Below are 24,293 nucleotides of genomic sequence, written 5' to 3' on the forward strand. Positions count from 1 at the left end.
AGCAGTGTGCAATTTAAAAGAGTACCTTAATTCTTGACCTGCTCTTAAAAGTGTTGTCCAATCGATTAACTGTTTCACAAGAGCATGCTAAAACTTGGAGGAATGACCTTAAAGTTAAAAACCAGCTCACTCTAAAGGCTGTCTGGTAATTAAAGACTACACTATTCTTTTGAATGGAATGATCTTTGGAAGTTTTCATAAATAAAACCACCACAGTTCAGGGCCATTTGTAAAATCTGTTTTAGGTTGAACTAATTAGGGTCAACTTTTCAACAGACTTCACTGCATTAAGAAATGTGATGGTAAGTCTATACTCTTTTTGCACCTTTACAGAACACAGCACCAAATTCAAGTTTTGAGATGACTTTCACATATAACATCATTACAGAAACTATGCAAAGATTATATTGAGTAATGTGATAACATGCTGGTCTTTGAAAGATCGGTTGGATAAGTCTGGCAACCATGAAGCATACTGTTAATGAGAAATTAGAGGTTGTGAAATTTTTAAAAAGATGATGGGCCCCAAACTCTTATTCATCAGCTACACCAGCTGGACAATCAGTGGTGAGATAAATTTTTAAAGCAAAAAACAGGCTGCAGTCCATTCTGAGTCAAGAATTTCTGGAACAGTTGCACAATTCAGTTATACAGTAAACAATCATGAGAAAATAAAAATAGGAGAAATACATACATAAATCCATTTCAGCAGAAACTGCCTGGGTCTTTAATTTTGTTATGTTTAAATGCTTTCTTCCTAAAATTAATAGCTTTATACACTCCACAGATGAAAATGTAATGCACAAAACTGAAAGGAAAAAGGCACAACTTAATTAAACAAGTCAAGATTATTTTAGGCCAATTTATCTAATTTTTAAAAAATCTGAACTTTACACATTCCTCAAACTTTTGAACAAAAATAAAACCAAAATTTCAAACTGTCAAACACTGTGAAAGTGGGAATTTAGAAGTTGCAGCATAAAACAGAGCTACTGACAGTAGCTACATCAATGAAATACATTGGTGTTATACTAGCAGATTAAGCTATGTTTGTTTCATTATGAAACACAATAGAATTAACAACATGTTGAACACAAACAATCCCCAGAACTTCCATCGAATCACTGAGAGACGAGCTCCTAAGGACTGCAGGATTTTGCAGTAGCTGCCTCTTACTGACAGGAACAAGTGTGTAAACAGAGAAGTGGGTCTGATACAATTCAGATACACTGTATGAGAACAGGCATTTAATTTAATCTGCACACAATTACTGGTAATGCTGCTTTGTGTGTTGGGTTTAATTCCTGGGCTGTGAAGTCATGAAATGGTGCTCAGCAGAGCAGAAAGGTGAACAGCATCCAGTTAACTGAAAGCAAAGAGGCCATTTTACGTATGGCTCTATAAGCTGGCTAAAGCGGGGCCTTCGTCTCAAACAAAGAACACTGCTTCACAGCCACATTCCCACCCAACTAACTGAAATCACAAGCTGTAAAGTAATTTACCACAAACAATGGTTAAGCCTCTGACTTGTGGCTTGAAGCAAATTTTTTGTCAGACTCTATCTGTGGACATAATTAGTTGTTTGCCAGAGAATTTCTTGGCACAGCTGATAGCCTAACGCTTTTAAAAACAGCATGTATTTCTACCCATTTGGAAATGAGTTCCAAAATAATTTATTGTCAGAAGCCATTAAATTAAGGGTACAAATGATTGAAGAGAAAGTGTTGCTTGAAGATATCAAGAACCCACTGGATACCTGCCATTTCTGGGATGCTCACAAGGGAGTTACTTCTGAAAAACAAGAAGAGGAAATAGAACTGTTAACTATTTACATGTACATAACATACCATTTATCAAGACTGCTCTAAGCCCTAAATTTGCATAATGATGTGGTGGCACTGAGCCATGCCCGATACCTGGAAAGCCCTAGTGACTTTTCTTAGCTTACAGAAACAGGAAAATGAAAAGGGGCCCTTGATTGCAACAAGTACGATTGGAACTGAAGCACAAGTCAAGCAGTGCTGTTTAATTTCAGGCTTGCGTGCACATATAACCTGAGAATGTGGCAAAACATACTGCAAAAATTCCAAGGACACTAGTGATCAAAGTTTTGGGCAGTGCACAGGCAGAGCAGAAGGGTGCTGGGCCACAGCTGATGCTGCAGTAGGCTCTATGCCATTCACAGGAGCAGAATGGCAGATCTGCACTGCTCTCATTTTTATGGCTGTTAGCCTGCTCAGACAAACTTCCCATATAAGTCACCTAAAAAACTACATGTTCTTGAGAAATAAGACCACACCAGAAACTCCAGGCTAGCAGCAGAGCTTGCATTGCTCTTTAGAATCATGTACTTATAATCACATGTGTAAACTACTGTAAAACTGAAGATATTGCACAGGTGCTCTCCTTGCTAAATATGAATTAGTAAAACTGAAGACAAGGAAACATCTTCAGCAGTCTGGAATCCAGCATCTCTACAACACACAACTCATGCTAAAAACAATGATTACATTTGGCTTTTTTAAAAGTAGATATCAACTGGAATAAAAGTGCTAGAGTAACCAGATAAAAATTAAATCATTAAAAAATAATGGAACTATTTATCTTTATAACTTCGTCCTCCAAGGGATAGAGGAGCCAACAAGGAGAGGTGCTATGCTGGACCTTGTTCTCACCAACAAGGAGGGGCTGGTGGGGAGTGTGAAGCTCAAAGGCAGCCTTGCCTGCAGTGGCCATGAAATGGGCGAGTTCAATACCCTCAGGGGTAGATTAGGTATTAGGGAGAAATTCTTTACTGTGAGGGTGGTGAAGCACAGGAACAGGTTGCCCAGAAAAGTTGTGGCTTCCCCCTCCCCTGTTCAAGGCCAGGTTGGACGGGGCTTTGAGCAACCTGGTCTAGTGGAAGGTGTCCCTGCCCATGGCAGGGGGGGTGGAGCTAGATGATCTTTAAGGTCCCTTCCAACCCAAAGCATTCTGTGATTCTATGATTTATAAAAAAAAAATAAATTCAGAAAAGCTATTTCCTATTTATAGGATAATTGGTTTATATATTATACAGTATATATACACTATATCATTGAGTTTGAGTTTTTCTTTTCTTCAGAGCCTTCAATAGTATGCTTAAATATTACAGTAAATATGAACTGTATGATTCACAGGGAATCATCTAAATAACTAAAAAATGTTATACACCTATTTGTAAGGTTTGGCAATCCCCAATCAGATGATAACACAACATGATTCTAGCATTTTATTCTTAGTTTGAATGCCTGTACTTTCAAAGATTAAGAATTGTCTCAATGAACTTATCTTCAAATACAGAGAAGAACAAGTTGAAGGCAGTTATGTGAAACTATTAATTCTTCAAACACTGGTAGGTGGGATTTTCAGAACAAATTGAGTGATGAGCAAAAATCTCCAACATTAATGAGGTAAGTTAGATTTGAAGGATAGAAATTTTCTATACAATTTCATACAATTCTACAATACTATTGCATACAACTTAGATGTGAAATAAATTCTAACCTCCTGTCTACCATCAAGACAATGAAGCTGGACAAGTTTCTAAGTATTAAAATTTTTTCCCAGTAAAGGCAGTGTGTACATACACTCACACACAAGCCAAGGGGTAGTTTGCATCAAAAAGAAAGAAAATAGAAAAAATTAATTACTGTAATTTAACAGCACAAAAATGAGAAGACCAAAAAGGAAGTGAAGAGGGGGAAAAAAATATTCAGCACTGGAGAAATTAATATACAATGCTATAATGCCAGTTACAGATAGATTTCAGCATCGCTACACTGTGTTGGAAAACAAAAGTAACTAGCCACTATTCAGGTGGACAGAGGCCAAAATAAGACATACTGACAGTAAACAACTAGCATAAATATTAATCACAGAAGCAACTAGATTAGAAGCAAAAAGATTTAGCATCTGTCCGTGCTTACAAAAAAAACCAACAGTTCATGGTTTTTAAAAATTGAAATCAACATTTAATTTACAATTATTTAGCTACTGTTCTAAATTGACCATGTTAACCAGACTGCAAAGTCAAAAGTGACTTCTTCAGTGAATAAACAACAGCGTTAGTCAAGCTACCAATCCTTTTCCCTAAAGCAGGAATATCTCATATAAGGGAACATTCTCCCCATAAGTTTACATTTATCTCATGCAAGGTTCATTTTGTCATTATCCATTTTGTTATCTGGCTTCATGCAGTATCACCAACATGCTTAAGCACCAGCAGAAGAAAGAATGTCAAAGCAGAATTTACCAACATAAGTTTCACCCTGTTTTCCAACAAATAATAGAAAGTGCATCCTTAACAGAATTGGTCCATTTTAGGTTGACATCTCATCCTATCCATAAGATTTAGCACAGTGGAAACCGATGGACTTGCCTAGAAATGGACAAATACTACAAAACAGAGATTGAGAGTGTACATGCAAACAATGAAAGAGGGGGAGTCAGCAAGAATGGAGAAAGCTGAAGCAAAGGCTAAATGAGGAAGGAAACAGAGTGAACTACCTTGCTGTATCTCTGCAGACCAACAGAATTCTCCATCATGGACATCACCTCTTTAATGCAAATTAACCTGGAAACTCCCAAAAACCTCTTTGCTTTTTTTTCAGCTGGTAAAGCATTGCCAGTTGGGCACGATCCTTTCTTTGTGTTTCAATACAAACATCACAGTATCATTTCCCTACAAAAGCTTTAATTTATTCCTGAACATACACGAAACCAGAGCTGCCTTAAAACAGCAAACCTCTAAGTAACTTACCACTCAGAAATGGACCCCCTGAATACTATCTCAAGCTGCAAACAATGCCAGCTTGGGAAGCAGAACATCTGATCTCAAACACAGAGAAGGTGTGGCTGAGTAGAAATTGTGTGAGATGATACTTCAGTAGGCAGAATTACAGATAGTCATTAACAAAGTATCACAGAAGGTGATATTCCAAAGCACCTAAGGGTTTTCCAGTTGGTTTAAACTCTTTGAAAATTTTTATCCTTACACCTCTTCACAAGTCGGAAGCTGAACAGGGCATCTTGCCTTTTAAGAAGTGGCGTCCACAAAAAGTAAGATGAAAATGATTTCACACTTCAAGTCAAAAGGAAAAGATAAAACATAAGACTAGAAGAAGCCAAGTACAAAGTTACATAGATGCCACAGCTTCAGAAATTCAACTCAAGTAAAAGCCAGCCAGCCAGAAAAAAAGCTCTTAGAGAAAACTTTTCTAGATACTGTAGATATCCATTCTTTGTCTACGTACAGAAAAAACCCAATTATGTTCTATAGCCCCAAGGGAACAAACTATTATTTTCAGAAATAGCAGAAATATGCAAGTCTTTCTTGAATATGCTAGAAGCTCTAAAACAGGGAGATGCAATCATACCAATCTCTAGCAATAGGACATCTTCTATTTGTTTTCAAGATACACTATTACAGAAACACTCTCATCTTCCAAAAGAAAAAAATAATCATCATTTCTGTATGACAAAGGACTAATCCAGCTACTGTCTATTGTTCACATCTTTAAATCAACTCTTGATAGAAATTCAGGAAGAAAAATCCACTCTTAAATATAACTTGTACTAGGTTTGATGCAGTATAGAGCGAAATCACTGTATAATAAACCCTGAAATTTCTACTCATCCAAGAAGCATTCCCAGGTTAAGTTAATTTGAAGAAGTGACTGAAAATTGGCTAAGGCATTGATAGTGGCTAGTAATGAAGTTTTTACCCTGGTGGAGAGACCAATGAATTATATAGTTCATTGTAGTACAAATCCTGAGATATGTGAAAGAAACAGGGTCTCAGCAAGCTAATTTCTCTGAAGTTCATTAGTTTATGTGGTAATTTATCTGGCAGAGAAGAAGAACATGAGAGGAAATGCTTGAGGCAGTTTATAAGGTTTTAAAATTCCAAACAGGTAATATAAAACATACCAGATTACAGCTGAAAGTAAGTTGAATAAATCAACCATAATTATTCATGGCTTCAAATATTATTCATTCATTAACAATTTATATTAGAAGAACATTTTGAATTAGAAGTCATGAACCAAAAAATATTTACATAGGGATAGCTTTACTTACTCATTATGCTACTAAAATTATAGTCAGACTGGAGGAGGCAAACTAAAAAGCAGAGAAACACGTATCTTGTGATTTTCTCACTAAGGAAAGAAAAACTGCTTCTGCTAAAGCAGGATACGAATCATGACCATCTAGTCTGATATAATGAGAACTTGTCACTGTCATTGAATTTTTGAGACTCAGAAACAAGGTAAGAAAGCTAGTTATGGAAAAAGTACGTTCATCATTCTGAGACCACATGAGATCCAGTAAGAGCAGAAATGATCTTGCTTCTCTGAAGAAGCTCAAGTTCCTAGGAAGTCACAATTCATCCAGGTTTACAAAAGTTTTGCTCAACTCTGCTCACCTTCTTACTATCATTCTGATAATATTGATCACATCTATCATGAGATAAGATTAATAACTATATAGTCACTTAAGAAGTTTGTGGCACCTCATATGCAAAAAGTTACAGATTCTGAAAGCAGATAAATCTGAGCAGAAATCATTACTCAATAATTTTTCTCTATATAATACCTGATATGAAGCCACCATTTTGTATATCTATGTACTGTTTCACTATACAGATGACTCGCAAAATAAGCCCATGATTTTAATGGAGGGGGAAAATGCAAGCCTTCATAATTGCCAGTTACAGCATGTTTTACTTTCTTTCATGCAAACACACATCACAAAAACAGGAACCATACTACTCTAGTATTAAGATCACCCAGTGAATGTGACTGAAATATAAACATTCACTTTTGGGATTTGATAACACTAATTGTAGCAATTTTTTTACTTCAAAAAGTTTAATAATGCACTTTGTATCTAAACCTGTTAAGATCCTTGCAATGAATACACAAAAAAATAGCAAATGCTGTCCTAGATCTGTAGAAGAAAGGCTTTAAAAAAAATTATCAGATGCAATTCTCAAAATAATATTTTCAGAGAATTACAGCCTCGGCTTCATCTGTTCATCTGAATCATCCAGCAAGTTTACACTGACGAGTAAAGCTTGTGTTTATTTGCATTTCAAACAACTAAAAATTAGCTCAATATGCTATATTCATTTGGATCCCTATATACAGATTTTAGTACAGTGCTATTTTGGCCTTCAGAACACAACTCCCTGTTGAAAATGTTAAACAGGAAGTTGGAAGTTTTGACAGGTGAATTTGCCAAAGAACAGAGTTAATATTAGAAGCGTTTTTAAACTTTAGCTGGATGCTTCTGCTAAAGTGACTTGAAGTGAAAATGAATGTGGGCATAGGAATTGCCAGGTTTGGGTTGCCAAGTTCACATGCTAAGAACCAAAGGAGGATGCTCTTTTAAAACATTTGGCTTGTGTGGTGGTTTGACCTTGGCTAAATGCCAGGTACCCACCAAGTCGCTCTATCACTTCCCCCCCCTTCCCCTTTTTTTCTCAATAGGGCAAAGAAGGGAAAGAAAATAAGATAGGAAAACAAAACAACCCTTGTGGGTAAAACAACAGCAGTTTTAATATAAGCAAAGCGAAGCAAAGGTCCGCGCGCGGAAGCAAAAAAAAGAAAACAGATTTATTCTCTACTTCCCATTAACAGGCGATGTCGGGCCTTCTCAGGAAGCAGGGCTCTGATATGCGTAGCGGTTGCCTCGGAGGACCAAGGGTGACCCCACCCCCTTCCTCCTTTCTCCCAGCTTTATACTGAGCAGACGTCATATGGTATGGAATATCCCTTTGGTCAGTTCGGGTCAGCTGTCCTGGTTGTGTCCCCTCCCAAGATCTTGCCCACCCCGTCCCACTGTGGGGAGGAAATGTCAGAAAGAGCCTTGGTGCTGTATAAGCACTACTCAGCAGTAGCCACAACACCAGTGTGCTATCAACACCCTGCCAGCTCCCAGCATAAAACACAGCACCATGAGGGCTGCTACAGGGAAAAACCAATTCTGGCTCAGCCAGACCCGATACAGTCTCCACCCCTTATTCCATACCATTTACGTCATGCCCAGGTCCCACATAACACTCATTTATTCATTCCGTAAGCTTTCTTCACTCCTCTAGATGTTCAGTGACTTGGCTGCCATCTGTCAAGGTGGATGTTCAGGACAGGAGCAGTATGTTTGACTGTTGGACTCCAGCACCGGCTAGGTTTGGGTCATCATCGCATGTATCTGGTTCACTCTTCGTCGTTCCTACTTCCTCCATCACTTCCTGCAACATACAACTCAGCTCACAGATTATTTCCCCCCCAAGGTTAAATCTCCTTGAGGCACACACTGAGTAGCCCCATTCTCCCGCATTACCCACCAAGTACATCCAGGTCCCTGAGCAAAAACAATCCCACGAGTGGGCTTGCCTTTTCCCAAGGGAGGAGCAATCCATACTGCCTTCCCCAGCCATTTCCCTGTGTGTACTACAGGGACCTTATCTCCTCCCACAGTATGAAGGGGTTTTGTTTGGGCAGGACCAGGACGGTTAACAGATCCTCTGGTATTAATTAGCCAAGTGGCTTCTGCTAAATTTGTATCCCAGTGTTTCCATCCCCCATTGTCCAATGCTCTCAACATAGTCTTCAACAGTCCATTGTATCTTTCAATCTTTCCAGACGCTTGTGGGTAATAAGGGATGTGATACACCCACTCAATGCCATGTTTCTTTGCCCAGGAGTTTATGAGATTATTTCGAAAATGGGTTCCATTGTCTGATTCGATTCTTTCAGGAGTACCATGTCGCCATAAAATTTGCCTTTCAAGACCTAAGATGGTATTTCGGGCAGTGGCATGATTTACAGGGTACGTCTCAAGCCAACCAGTAGTTGCTTCCACCATAGTGAGTATGTAGCGCTTACCTTGGCGTGTTCGTGGCAATGGTCCAATATAGTCAATTTGCCAGGCCTCACCATATCGAAAACTCAGCCATCGCCCTCTGTTCCAGGGAGACTTTACTCGTGTGGCTCGCTTGATTGCAGCACATGTTTCGCATTCATGAGTGACCTGTGAGATGGCCTCCATGGTCAGGTCCACCCCTCGATCACGAGCCCATCTGTACGTTGCATCTCTCCCGAGATGCCCGGATGTTTCATGGGCCCATCGAGCTACAAATAGCTCACCCTTGCGCTCCCAGTCCAGGTCCAGCTGAGCTACTTCAATTTTAGCAGCCTTGTCTACTTGCTCATTGTTTTGATGTTCTTCGGTGGCACGGCTTTTGGGCACGTGGGCATCTACATGACGTACCTTTAGAGCCACGTTTTCCACTCGGGCAGCGATGTCCTGCCACAGTGCAGCAGCCCAGATGGGTTTACCTCTGCGCTGCCAATTGGTCTTCTTCCACTCCTGTAGCCACCCCCACAGGGCATTAGCCACCATCCAGGAGTCAGTGTAGAGATACAGTACTGGCCACTTTTCTCGTTCAGCAATCTTTAGGGCTAGTTGGATCGCTTTTACTTCTGCAAACTGACTTGACTCGCCCTCTCCTTCAGTGGCCTCAACGACTTGTCTTGTGGGGCTCCACACAGCAGCTTTCCACTTTCGATGGTTTCCTACCACACGACAGGATCCATCAGTAAACAAAGCATACCGCCTTTCATCTTCTGGTAATTCGTTATATGGTGGTGCTTCTTGGGCACGAGCCACCTCCTCAGGCAGTGCTCCAAAATCTCTACCTTCTGGCCAGTCCATGATCTCTTCCAGGATTCCTGGACGGTTGGGTTTTCCCAGTCGAGCTCGTTGCGTGATTAACGCTACCCATTTACTCCAGGTAGCACTGGTTGCATGGTGTGTAGAAGGGATGTTTCCTTTGAACATCCAATGTAGTACAGGCAATCGCGGTGCCAAGAGGAGCTGTGCTTCTGTACCAACAACTTCGGAAGCGGCTCGAATCCCCTCATATGCTGCCAGAATCTCCTTTTCAGTTGGAGTGTAGTGGGCTTCTGATCCTCGATATCCCCGGCTCCAAAATCCTAGTGGTCGACCCCGAGTTTCACCTGCTACCTTCTGCCAGAGGCTCCATGTGAGGCCATGCTCCCCAGTTGATGTGTAAAGTACATTTTGCACATCTGGTCCTGTCCGAACAGGCCCAAGAGCTACCGCCCGAGCTATCTCCTGTTTGATGTGCTCAAAGGCTTGTTGTTGCTCAAGACCCCACTCAAAATTGTTCTTCTTTCGGGTTACTTGATAGAGAGGGCTCACCAGCTGACTGTAACCTGGAATGTGCATCCTCCAAAATCCCACAAGTCCTAAGAAAGCTTGTGTTTCCTTCTTGTTGGTCGGTGGAGACATAGCTGCTATCTTGTTGACAACCTCCATAGGCACATGGCGGCGTCCATCTTGCCATTTTATTCCCAAGAACTGAATCTCCTGTGCTGGTCCCTTGACCTTGCTTTTCTTTATGGCAAACCCAGCTCTCAGAAGAATCTCAATTACTTTTTGTCCTTTCTTGAACACTTCTTCTGCCTTGTTGCCCCACACAATGATGTCATCGATGTACTGTAGATGTTCAGGGGCATCACCCTTTTCCAGTGCAGTTTGAATTAGTCCATGACAAATAGTGGGGCTGTGCTTCCACCCCTGGGGTAGTCGATTCCAGGTATATTGGACACCCCTCCACGTGAAAGCAAACTGTGGCCTGCACTCTTCTGCCAAAGGAATTGAAAAGAATGCATTGGCGATGTCGATTGTGGCGTACCACTTGGCTGCCTTTGACTCTAGCTCATACTGGAGCTCTAACATATCTGGTACAGCAGCACTCAGTGGTGGCGTCACTTCGTTCAGGCCACGATAGTCTACTGTCAACCTCCACCCTCCGTCAGACTTTCGCACTGGCCATATTGGGCTATTAAAAGGCGAATGTGTCTTACTGATGACACCTTGGGTCTCCAGTTGACGGATCAGTTCTTGGATGGGAGCCAGAGAGTCTCGGTTCGTGCGATACTGCCGTCGGTGCACGGTCCTCATGGCAATTGGCACCTGTTGTTCTTTAACTCGCAACAGTCCTACAACAAAAGGATCTCCTGAGAGGCCAGGCAGATTAGACAACTGTTTGACCTTCTCTGTGTTCACACTGGCCACACCAAAAGCCCATCGGTATCCTTTTGGGTCTTTGAAATACCCCCTCTTGAGGTAGTCAATGCCCAAGATACAAGGGGCTTCTGGGCCAGTTACAATGGGATGTTTTTCCCACTTATCCCCGGTCAAGCTAACCTCGGCCTCCAGTACTGACAGTTCTTGACATCCGCCTGTCACTCCTGAGATCCAGATAGGTTCTGCCCCTCTATAACTTGATGGCATTAATGTACACTGTGCCCCGGTATCGATTAAAGCCTGGTACTTCTGTGGATTTGATGTGCCAGGCCATCGAATCCACACTGTCCAATACACCCGATCATCCCTTTCCTCCTCCTGGCTGGAGGCAGGGGCCCTCTATTCCTGTTCTTGGTCAGAGTATTCACTGTCTGACCCTTGCTGTGCCAGGCCGGAAACTCCTTCATCAGGGCCAAGGGAGGTGATCTCATTCTTCCTGTATCTGGGAGATCGCTGATTACTTTCTTGCGGTTTCACGCCAGCTACATTAACAACCTTCTTGGATGTTGTCTTCTTGGCAGGGGTCTTTCCTCGCAATTCATGTACACGAGCTTCCAATTTGAAGGTGGGTTGACCATCCCACTTCCTCATGTCCTCCCCCTGGTCACGCAGGAAGAACCAAAGTTCGCCACGTGTCATGCGCCTAGGTTTCCCTTTCCCTCTGACTGGGGTGGAAGAGAACCGATTTCTTGGGGTGCTCCTGACATCTAAGGCACTCGCCCGTAGAGATGAGGAGGTTCCAAGACTCTCTTCAAAGTTCTGAAGCCAGGAAGAGACTGCCTCCACAGTTGGCGTACATCTTAATCCTTCTCCCATATCCATTTCTGGATAGTACATCGCAGCCAAGCCCGCAGAATACGAGGATGGTGCACCTTTAATCACCTTCCTCCACATGGCCCGTGTGCACAGGACATCCTCTGGATTTTTAGGGGCTTCATCATTATTTGGATCACTATAGATGACTTCCAGCACTGCTAGTTCTCTCAGGTACTGGACACCTTCATCCGCAGTAGCCCACTTCCCTGGGGAGTTATCCGTAAGATCTTCCTTGAAAGGATATCTTGCTTTAACACTTGAAAGGAGCCGTCTCCACAGACTGCAAATTCCTGTTTCTTTTCCAATTCCCCTTTCAATTCCTCGATCTCTAGCAAGGGAACCCAGCTGTTGGGCTTCCTTACCTTCCAGCTGCTGAGCATCAGCCCCATTATCCCAGCATCGAAGCAGCCAGGCAGCAATCCGCTCACCCGGCTGGCGGCTATAGTCTTTCCGCAGATCTCGCAGTTCTGATGATGTCAGGGACCGGGTAGTTTCTGCCTCCTGTTTGAGTTCTGTTATTCCCTCTTCTGACCCCTTTGCTGAAGGACCCACTTCTTCCTCCTCTTTTTCGTCCCTTATTAATCGAGGGTATGGACCTGTTGTTCTCCTTGTCCACTGTTTCTTTTTTACTACTGGGGCAATCTCTGCTGTTATTGTTTTTGTTTGAGTTCCCGTTTCCACCACAGTCCTTTGAGAGCACTGAACTGCAGCTCGATAAGCATAGGCCAGGCCCCAGTACAGCGCTAGGAGTTGCTGATTTTCATCGGGATAGACAAGGCACCCTTCTATCAGGTGTTGTGTCAGTTTTGCGGGGTTGCTTGCCTGTTCAGGGGTAAGATCCCAGGCTACAGGAGGTGATAACCGTCCTAGGAATCTGCCCAAATCCTTCCACTCCCCCTGCCACCCAGGGACAGGCCGCCTCAGGGCACATTTTGGTATTCTCTCACCCAAAATTTGCTTTCTCTTACACCAAAAACCTAACGAGCTCCACACAGCCCACAATAGGTGAATAGCATTAATGAACAGTATCAAAGAGCTAACATAAGGATTAATAAGTACTTCGGGAGCTTGCAGAATAAAACCACTCATGATGTTCCCAATTTCTTCCAGCATGTTCCCGAGCTTAGCAAAATAAAGATAAGCAGAGCAATAAACAAACCCGTGACCAGCACAAGAGCTTGTCGCTTACTAACTGCTATAGCTATAGCACAATTAATATAAAACTGCCGTTGTCCCGCCCCACGTTGGGCGCCAAAATAGACTGTGGTGGTTTGACCTTGGCTAAATGCCAGGTACCCACCAAGTCGCTCTATCACTTCCCCCCCCTTCCCCTTTTTTTCTCAATAGGGCAAAGAAGGGAAAGAAAATAAGATAGGAAAACAAAACAACCCTTGTGGGTAAAACAACAGCAGTTTTAATATAAGCAAAGCGAAGCAAAGGTCCGCGCGCGGAAGCAAAAAAAAAGAAAACAGATTTATTCTCTACTTCCCATTAACAGGCGATGTCGGGCCTTCTCAGGAAGCAGGGCTCTGATATGCGTAGCGGTTGCCTCGGAGGACCAAGGGTGACCCCACCCCCTTCCTCCTTTCTCCCAGCTTTATACTGAGCAGACGTCATATGGTATGGAATATCCCTTTGGTCAGTTCGGGTCAGCTGTCCTGGTTGTGTCCCCTCCCAAGATCTTGCCCACCCCGTCCCACTGTGGGGAGGAAATGTCAGAAAGAGCCTTGGTGCTGTATAAGCACTACTCAGCAGTAGCCACAACACCAGTGTGCTATCAACACCCTGCCAGCTCCCAGCATAAAACACAGCACCATGAGGGCTGCTACAGGGAAAAACCAATTCTGGCTCAGCCAGACCCGATACAGCTTGCAAACGCAGGAACAGGAATTGCATCAGTTCAGATTTTCAAGATTTGCCCTCCCACATAAATGACCAGTTGGATCCTGATGCGTGGCTCTACAGAAAAATGTGCATTCTGTGCCTGCAATATATTAAGGATCCTAACTGTTTCACATCAGATAGGTGCTGGGTTTATATCTCACAGATACAGACATACTGTAATGGGGTTGGTATCAAAATACTACACAACTATATGAGTTTATTACATGAATTTCAAGAACTGAGGTCACACAACACATAAAAAGTCATTTGCTATTAGAAGGATACAAGTCACAATGCTAGCAATATTTTTATTGCTCATAGAAAAAAGTAACTTTAGGGAATTGTGGCAGTCATACAATTCCAAATTAGTAGACGGTACAGCAATGTGGTCAAAATTGCTCATACAGATGACATAATACTGGTCCAATAAGCCCAGACACAAGGATCTGAACTAGCAACACTTTTGGATCAGAGATTCTGCTAGATCAAACTTTCTTCCAGCTTGCTGAAGAGACACCTGTTAGGTTCAACAGACCCCATATGATCTCCAAAGTATGTTTCATATCAAAGATTGCATTCCTGATCCACAATTTTAAACAAAACCAAACCATTCTCTCTTAGAGAGAGTTTAGACAGAGGACAATATTGACTATTTATAACTCCTAAAATAGCACTTCTGCAACACAGCTTAATATTGGTATTATTTGCCTCCAAAAGATTTTTTTGCTTTTACTGTGAGTGATTTAAATATCTCCAGAATCCTTCTGCGTACTCTACCTCCAGACTATGAAGATGATGACACCATTTTAGCCATTTGTTTTTAATAATATATTAACCCAGTTATCATACTCTGTAGACCTCAAGAACTTGCTTAAGCACACTTCTCCCATATTTTTAAAATAGTCACCAAAAGGCTCAAAAGCAATACTTGCAGCTTTCTTCTAAAATAAGGTTTACTACAGCAGAAGTTACTTACCATTAGCATGAATCATTTTTATTGGAGCACAAATTTTAGCATTCTTTGATTATATGTTTCAATCTAATTCCCAGGAAGAAAAGCAGTAGACATTATTGCCAGAAGGAGCCTACAATAATAAAGAAAAAACTGTACCAAAGCAAACAGTGAATCTCACTGTGTCCCCAGTTGTCTTTCACCCACTCTTGGCCCCAAGATATGCTCTGTGACTGTCGCCCCTTCTCTTTACTCAAGCTGCAAACTGTTTGGGAAGAAGCTCAGCCTTTGTTCTGAAAAAACACTGTATCAACAGCCCAGTTTACCTAGAGTACATTGATTGATTTAAATTACTCTGAGCAGCCTTTAAATCAAGTTCTCTACAGAAAATAAAAATAACTGTTGTATTCCATTCCATTAAAATTTTCAAGACAAATACTGATTTTCATCTGCTTTATAGCTGATGTGGCTAATATTTTACTATATATTGAAAACAGGCACTTTGGTTTAACACCTTTTACTCTAAATCTGAAAAGGCAAATAAGTATCTACCAAACTAGTTGCTTTATAAACTGTAAGAGAAACCAGACTACAGTTAGAAGCAAAAAAAAATTAAGAAAAAATTCACAGTAACCCTCAATAGTGAAAATGACAACTCTGTTTCAAGTGTACACTGAATAATCCAGTTAAATGCTTGACTTCCCCTAGCAGTGATATTAAAACTCTGAAAGCATTTCCTTCGGAAATGTTCGTTGATAGCATAGCAGCGATGAAAGACCTATGTAGAAAATACATATAAGTAGTTTCTGAATATCTGAGTAATTGATTTGAGGTGAACATTAAACTACAATTATCACTAAATCTTTTTTGTAGATCAGTTTTCCACTTTCATTGAACCACACAATATAGATGCCTGTAAATCACATGCAAGTGACTACACTTAGGCAGTTCTGCCCCCTCCTGGTCTATTCAACATATGCAAGAGACATTACATAGAACAAGTAACTTGGAGCACAGCAGCAACAAAATAGGCTGACCATAGGCTAATTTGCTGGAGGTTACAGGGCACAATCACTTCTCTGGATTCTGATTGTCACTCATTAAGTGTTTATGGATCTTTCTAAACACAAGAGAAACGCAATCATATATTTATGCAACAAAAGGAAACTGCAATTCTGGTTTTGCTATTGCCTTATTTGTAGAAAGATCTTCAATAATGCTTTATATTTGCTAATTTTTTTTTTCTCTTAATCTGATCTAAGTTTCTCTGTGTAACCTCAGTAAACATCTAGTTAATGAGAGAGAGTTTTGAGAGACAACCACATGCTCAGATATCTGAGTAGTATCTCCTGCTTAGGTAAGTTAAAAATCTGAAGTTTCACTTCATCTGGTATTTTCTTTTATCCCAGCACTACGGTACTGCCTCCCCATGTCTCTTCCTTTAAGATGCTTCTTGCATGTATTTCAAACTTCAGGCTTGTTACCCAAAACAAAAGTGCAAACATATAAATATAAAAATGTCCCTCATGAATCAGAACCTTAACAAAATTTGTTAAAACCCTCCCTCCTGGCTTCCTTGATAGCCTTTTCACCTTTACCACCAGAACTAGACTGCATGAACAAGGAAGTATTGCAGATTGCTTTGCACAACTGGGTCCTGCTTTAGCATCAAGAAAGCCACAGTGAAACTCTAGGAGAAGCACTGCTAAGGTATACGAGCAACACAGCAAGTGATCTGCTTTAAGTGTTTTTAAGACATTTATGCAGAGTGAACAATGATAATGGAAACTTGTCAAAATGTTGCAGAATAACAAGAAAGCTCTTTTAAATTTTTTTTGTAAAAAAAAATTATTATATATTTCCTTGTTTTCTGTTCCTGCTCCTCTGAAAAAAAAAAACGCAAAGGGATCATCTTTGGGTCTTGGCGTCTCATGGCAATCAGAGGGTTGCAGCCGAGTTTAGAACCTTAACAAGATTTCATGATAAAATAAACAGCTACACCCTAAAAAGTTTGCTTTCCAAACACTTAGAATAATGGACAAGCGAGGACAGGTTAGAACAAACAAATGTTCTTGTGGGCATCAAAGAACAAAATTCTTCCGATTTGAAATGTAAATATTCTAGTAAAAGGCTTTTAAACAACTAAAGAGTTATTCATATATACATATTACAAATTCATATTTACAGTATGGTCAGGAATTATGCTGAAGGAGGGCTTACACCAAACTATGAGCAGAATCAGAAACTCCAAGTCTCACTATTATCTGAAGCACTCACAAAAGGATCAGCTCTAACCTCCCATCCCTAAGAACAAATCCATCTTTGCTTTTAAAGAAAACAGTCTCTGTCTTATCTTTCTCACGACTTTTGCTAGCATAGGCTATGATGAAAATAAAGAGAGGTATTGCCTCTTTCATCTCCGAGACAATTATGCTTTTAGAAAATGCTTTTTGTCATATATAGAGGCCAAGGATCTTTTCCAGGCAAATAGCAAAGCTACTGCTCTGAGGAGGAAAATTTGTATTTATACGTATAGATTCACAAGCAACTCACAAGTTCTATTGCAGTGAGATGTAGGACTGAACAATACTAGTAATTTTAGAAGCACTTCACATTGATGTAACAAAATATTAAAAAATACTAGATTATTTTAACCAAACATTAGCATATTCTGATTTCCTGCATAGTAAGTTTAGAATTAATTCATTTCCAAGACCCATTTAAATTCCAAGGAGATATAATTTTCCCACTCTGGAGACAGAAGAAACGGTTTGACCATATTCTATTATAATCTGAGTTTATCATGACAATTTACAGGATTCCATAAACACAGAATCACAGAATCATTTAGGTTGGAAAAGACCCTTGGGATCATCAAGTCCAACCCTCAGCCCTACTCTACATTCTCCCCTACACCATATCCCCCAGCATCTCATCCAAACGACCCTTACACACATCCAGGGATGGTGACTCCACCATGATTCTGTGCTAATTACACATCTACCAAATACTTTCCTTTTCTAACTTATTTTATCTAGGCAATTACTGACTGGAACATTCTGAGTATCCTGCACTGTTGTTCTTACAGATATACTCCTAAGAATTTTGAGCCAGATTGCTCCAATTTAAATAAAAATACAGTCACAGAAAAGTGGGGGAACATTTTCATATCTCTGTAAGTGCACTGTTAGGAGAAAACTCTATAATGAAAGGTTAAAAACCACCCAAACATTTCCTGGGAGCAAGCTAATACATCCACAGTTGTAAGAACTTTGAACCTGGCAGAGTGAAAATCCTGAGATCCAAGAGATGCCATTTCTTGGCATCCAATTTAGCAGAACTAGCTGTTAAGTCACAGGTGGATCTGAAACAGGCTGTTAAAACTCACGTCAGCAAACTCTGTTCTTTGCTGCTCTTATGCTCCTTTTCTAGATTCTTGGTGGCATTTGCAGCATCCTGCCACAACCTAGTCAGTCAGGTTCAGATCCACAAATTTCGCTTCCTGGGCTCACATCTGAACTGTCAGATCGGAAGCATAATCTTGACATTGCTATACATAATTATTACTGTTCCACACATGTAAAAAAATATCATTTCTACCTGAAACATCAAAGACATGCACACATTATCTGACAATCTAACGTCTTAAGTATATAACAGTTACACTCTTGACCAATGGGGAGTAGCCAGTACAATTATCACGCTAGAGTTTTATTGTTACATTTTTCAGTAATTGTTCATATGTGCACTTGGGCTATGTTCCTGCTCAGAAGTGTTTAGATACATTGTATAATAATACATTTATCATCTCTCACATGTTATACTGGAATATAACCAGGGTGCCCCTGCACTCCACTGAGATTCTGAACATTCATTAACATTCATAATACACGTTGAGGATAAAGAATGTTGTGTCATTACTATTCTCTATCTTTTAAATGAATACATAGCATATGATATGTGCCTTCCGGTCCATTTCCCCCATTAATATACTTCTTTCTCCTATGGATGTACTGTTTAAATGACGAGTTATTTTACAGTGTTACTAGTTGTATTACCATAGAAGCAGCTTACACCTCTACTGATTTGGCGATTCAGCAGTTCTATTATCTCCAGATAAAAAGAAAACTGCCAAAAAGAAAGGAAAAGGGAGAGTTTTCTCCTCTTCAATTAGGAAGACTCTAGTGCTTTTGCTGTATGCATTGATGCAATAACTCTACATAGGTAATGACAGAGAGTTCCTTTCTCTTTCCCTGGCAGAGCTTTGTTCCACTATTTAGCAGGGTTGCTTTCTGCAATTCCAGTCAATGCTTCTATCACTGTACAAAACCGTTTTAGTACACAAGATTTTCTCTTCCTATTAGAGACTTTTCTCCAGCTTTCTTTTATTACTCCCTCTCATCCCTCTGCCCTCAGCAACTCACTACATGTTCTGTCCAGGCAAGATCAAGAAACCTCTCCTTGATTCAGAGCTCTTCATCACAAGAGACTACCACAAATCACAGCTACATAAGTCTATTCTTTATAAAAATCCTCAAACCTGCTACTGCTTTAATCTTATCTAAAGAAAGCCTCTCTGAAAAACACTGCTCCTTCCAGCTGTCTTCTCCTATTAATGGTCTATAACATCTCTTATCCACTCATAGAGGGTGCAACTCTCTGCGCTTAATTTATTGGGAAGAAACCAGGCTTCGACCAGAGATGAGATCTGAAAGTCAGAAAGGGCTTCCTGTCAGTCTTTTGTTAGAAAGAAATACAGCATTTTGAGATGTGAAATTCTTAGTCTGATTTGGAAATGTCTACATCTGTGTTCTTCAGCAAGTTAGTGTGCTTCTTACCTCCATTTTTTCTATCTTTAAAAACAAACAATAATATACATACTAATTATTAATGCTCGTCAGTGATTATTTAATAATAGGATAGGTCTGAACCTGTATTGTTTGCTCTAAATCCACTGCTTTCAAAATCTATTGCAAATTTCAATCAAAATTAAAAGAGAAAGAAAAAAGAGATCCTTCTGATTTTTTAATAGAAACTCATCTTTACAAAAAATTCGACAGACTCATAATGGTGGCAAAAGACTCAAACACTTTTTGAGTGAATGAAAATTAACTTTGGAAGTTTTTATTGTAATGTTAAAACCAAACTTTTTATATATACATAGTCTAATTTTTTAATTTTATGCTTCTTATAGCAAAAAAAGACATAATCACTCTGCTTTTGGGGGTTAACAGAACCCTTGTGACTACTTGTAACCATGGAAATATAAAGAGCTAGTCAGAGCCCAACATCAAACTAACAGAGGTGCTGAGAGACAGAAAATAGATATATGATGAATTTGCTACACATGAAAGCTAGCTGAATCTGTACCAACTGCATTAACAACATGGAAAGCAGAGTCCACAAAGCCTTTTGAATGCTTAAAAGCATACAGCATTTACTATGGCTTCTCACTGAAAATAAAGGGAAATGCCTTTAAAGGTTTGTTTTTAAAGCACTGAGTGCATCTGAAACTGGTTTAAAAGCAGAGACAAAATTAGGTAAAAATGGTTACTATGTGAATAGGAATCATAACAGTATCAACAAAGAGACTCAAAAAAGCCCCACTGAAGAAGAAAGGTTTTCTCAGACTAAGATTGTAGTTATGGAGATTATGCAACCAACAGCCCATGACATCTGAGTTAGCCTGTGAGAAGCATCATCAAGAATATTTTCTTATCATCTGGAGAAAGCCCCAGATTTAACAGACACAGAAATACTCAAGACAAACAATCACTCAGCTGATGATTTATTGACCAAATTAACTATCATCTGCCTTGTAATATGTACATAAGGCATGTACATATTTAACTGCCTTCTCTGTGACAGGCCAAACCCACAAAACATTGTTTAACTAACCACAATTACAATCCTTAAACACAGTCATCCTCAAAAAGAGACATCTTTGGAGAAAAGGAAAACATATATTCCTTGCTGTAACAAGCAAGCTATGACCAACAGCAGAAGAAAAATCTTTTCAGTAATACATCTCAACAAGTTCCATCTACTTGGAAAATGACAAATACACACAGCAAAAAAATACAACATATGTGCACATTACTTACAGGTGTGTGATGATGCAAAAGAGCCAAAATGTGCCAGCATGATCAAACAGATACTCTCTCACTCTTATAGCATTAGCTTCATTAGGCCTCCCTCTTTGCCTTTCTTTTCCTCAGTCCAGTGATAACCACAGAATCAGAACTCTCTTCCAGTTCCCCTCCTGGCTTCAGGAAGGCCAAGCTCACCTCCAAGCCAGCAGTATTTCTGAGGCACTATAATTTATATGCCCAAATGATCCGAATGACAATGCCATGCTTCCTAAAATGACCTCAGCACAGACTCGTATATAAGCTTTAAAATCGTGCAATGAAGGCATATGGATCCACAAGGCTTAACATCCTTAAGGAAAACCTGGTTTGCCCTTTCTTTTCTGTAGCTCCATAGTATTCTATATAGCACGTAAGATATGTCAACTTTACTTTCCCAGGAACAAGAAAAGACTGATAGGTGAATTCTTCAGTCTTTTATGACACATGTAATTTTCTCATCTTTGTCCATTTGTCTATTTGTTTTCTAGAAGCAAAGTACAGACCCTTAGGTCATAAATATATTGCAGATTTCTGCCAGCACAACCGTAAACTTGTAAATAGTTGAGATATTTAAATACAATTCTACGGGTAGTTGTACTTGCAAAAAAAATAATAAAATGCCTTAGACAAGAGGCTGGGAATCCCAGACACCAAGTTATAACTCAACACATTAGGGCTAATTGTATGCCAAAAATAAAGAGATCTTCTGGGCCTATGTTGGCTGAATGAAATACACGTTCACTGTTTCTTACATGTATGATCTGCTGTTTCACCATACTACCATCTGTTTTCCCCATTTACCACAATTGTTTTTCAAATCTTCATAAAATTTTAAATTTAGGATCAGGTTAATGCCATGAAAAATTAAGATGCTGTCTGAATAACATTCTCTTGCAATTTCTTTGTCATCTTATTTGAATCTTCTGCTTCAGAGCTACCTTGCATACCTTTGCAGATATGTTCAGTTAAGGGTATATTAATTACATTAATTACATTTATTATTTCAAATTTCATTATTATGTCTATGGAAATCTCCAAATCCTATATTTAAACTGTAACATTTTAACCAGGATGAAATTTAAAGAAATCCCATTGCTCCATTCTTGAAATGAATTATACAGATATTATGCATAATGGGCTTTCAATAAAACAGTGGTTTCCAAGTGCCTAATTTTTTTTTTAAATTAGAATGGGTTTCTATGCTGCTTAAACACTTTCAAAAATATTACCTATCTATTTTTCTGGTACAGTATCTGTCATACTAGAACCCACTCCTAATGAAAGTTACTACTGCACTAATTACTGCAATACCAGTAATATCTCAGAAATATTACACAAAAATACGGTTTATTACAAAATCCAAATGGATTCCTTAGGGTTACATGAGATGTAACTTTTAGCGGAATGTATTTCTAGTGTTCCAACAGAATCTTGGCTACACTTCATATTTCCATTTTGTGTGTGATGAATTTTTTTTTCTTGAGTTGTATTTGGGAACTCACTAATTTATTATTCATGAGAAATACCAAACGCAATAGGTAGAAATGTTTGATCAGAGGCCAAGTAATAGAAGTTTTTTTCATTAGTAGCAAAACCTTCATATTAGCTAATTAATATAATTACTGATTATCTTAAATTATTATTTGTGGCATTTTAGCCTTTTATCATATGAACCTCAAGCTAGTACCTAGTATCACAAAAAGACAACATAAAAAAAGAATTAGGTGTACCACAACGGAACACTTGCAAAAATAACATGATGATGATTTCCATTTTTATCTTGTATTTATTTCAGTGGAGAATCTTGAGAGACTTCAGAAGTATTAAAAAGTATGCTTTGAAGCAATACCCAAAGTAAAGTCATACTATCCCCATTTAACTACAAAGAAAAGGTCAGAGCCATTCAGAAGTGTTTAAGTAAATAATTCACTTTGAAAGGAAAGGATTTGGTCTGAAGTAACTTCATGAGTTTGTAGATCTCTTCCTTTGTGTCTTAGGCATGAGATCGCCCTATAACTTTTAGCATGAGTAGTGAATATCTGTTTACTGAATAGTTATGTACTACTAAAATACAAAAGGAGCCTAACCGTGCATTGACAAGCTAGGAACATTGGCAATCTTTCAGCTCTTTTTGTGGACTGCATCTCATTACTCACTAATAACTTGATCCGCATACTTACAGATAATGTCTTTGGCTTGAACAACAGCTTTGCATCCAGTTCCCAATACAACACATAAAAACCTGAAAGAAAGACACAAGAACATTTCCTTCTTTCACCAAAGACCTGATCCAAAGATCACTTAGGGGAGTCTTTCAATTGACTTAATGAGATGTAGATCAAATTTCTAAAAAGCAGACATTCAATTCAAGATTTCAACAAAGTGTATGCTGTAACGAATATATTTATCCACCTTTACTAATCCTTTCATGCTTGGCATTTATACATGCAGTGTACCTTCTACTTTTTTTTTTCTTAGATTTTGTAGTCATGTAACCAATAGCTGATATTAAACCATAAACAATACATTAAGAGAACAGTCATTAAAATCTGGAGTAAAAGGAGCTTGACAAAATCTACTTTTAGTGGTTATATTATATTTTAGTAAAATTATACTAGAGATGATAGAGGTCTTATTTATTACAGGCTTAGCATTTTCCAAGACAAAATTAAAAGAATTATATAGTAAAAACTGTACACTACTTTATGCCATCAACATAATTAAGTATGACACGACATAAGGATTACAGGAGCAAACCCAAGGAAATTGAAAATAATTGTCTACCCTAAGCTGCTCCTTCCAACTTGGAGTTCAAATTAATTAAAAGATCAAGTCTAAAACAACAGTAGAAAATCACATACCTAAAAGAATTATTAGTCTCCTAAAAAGTCATAGAAGACTTGTAGCATTTCTTTTCATAGAAAGAAACAAGTTCTAAGTATCATACCAACTTTGATGCGGAGGCAGGCTCAGCTTGGTTCAGCTCTCTGATCAAGACAGCCTGCAAGAGGAGCATGAGAAGAACCATTCAGTAAGATTTTATTCTGTTGGGTGTTGCAAGTTTGTCTGTCATTAAATTGTTAAGCCTCCTCTGTAATCTCATGCATTGCTTCTCAGTCTCTGGTCCCTATGTTGATCCATAGGACACCTGAAGATGATACAAACCTTTTAAATAAATACAGACAACTTCCCACACATCCAAGCAAGCAAAGAAATGGTGTGGAAAAGAAACATAGTAAATGAATATGCAGAGTATCTTAAATTTCATTAGCTTTACATGGAGGCCATTGAAGTAATACTGGACAAGAAATGCAACTGACCACTGGCATTTTTTGATTTAAAAAATGGCAGGTTTTTGTTTGTTTATTGTA

The 24,293-nt window shown here is 39.3% G+C and overlaps 1 long non-coding RNA gene across 1 annotated transcript; it reads right to left on the reverse strand.

Moving 5' to 3' along the window:
- Window positions 1-1,738: 1,738 nt before the first annotated feature.
- Window positions 1,739-23,918, reverse strand: LOC141930842 (uncharacterized). Its single transcript, XR_012625406.1, has 3 exons — window positions 23,784-23,918; window positions 23,103-23,164; window positions 1,739-1,791 (listed from the first exon to the last, which is right to left on the reverse strand). It is a non-coding gene; the product is annotated as an uncharacterized LOC141930842 (long non-coding RNA).
- Window positions 23,919-24,293: the final 375 nt, after the last annotated feature.

The sequence above is a fragment of the Strix aluco genome, chromosome 16 (genome assembly GCF_031877795.1).
Source record: "Strix aluco isolate bStrAlu1 chromosome 16, bStrAlu1.hap1, whole genome shotgun sequence".
In the NCBI taxonomy this organism is placed as follows: Eukaryota; Metazoa; Chordata; class Aves; order Strigiformes; family Strigidae; genus Strix; species Strix aluco.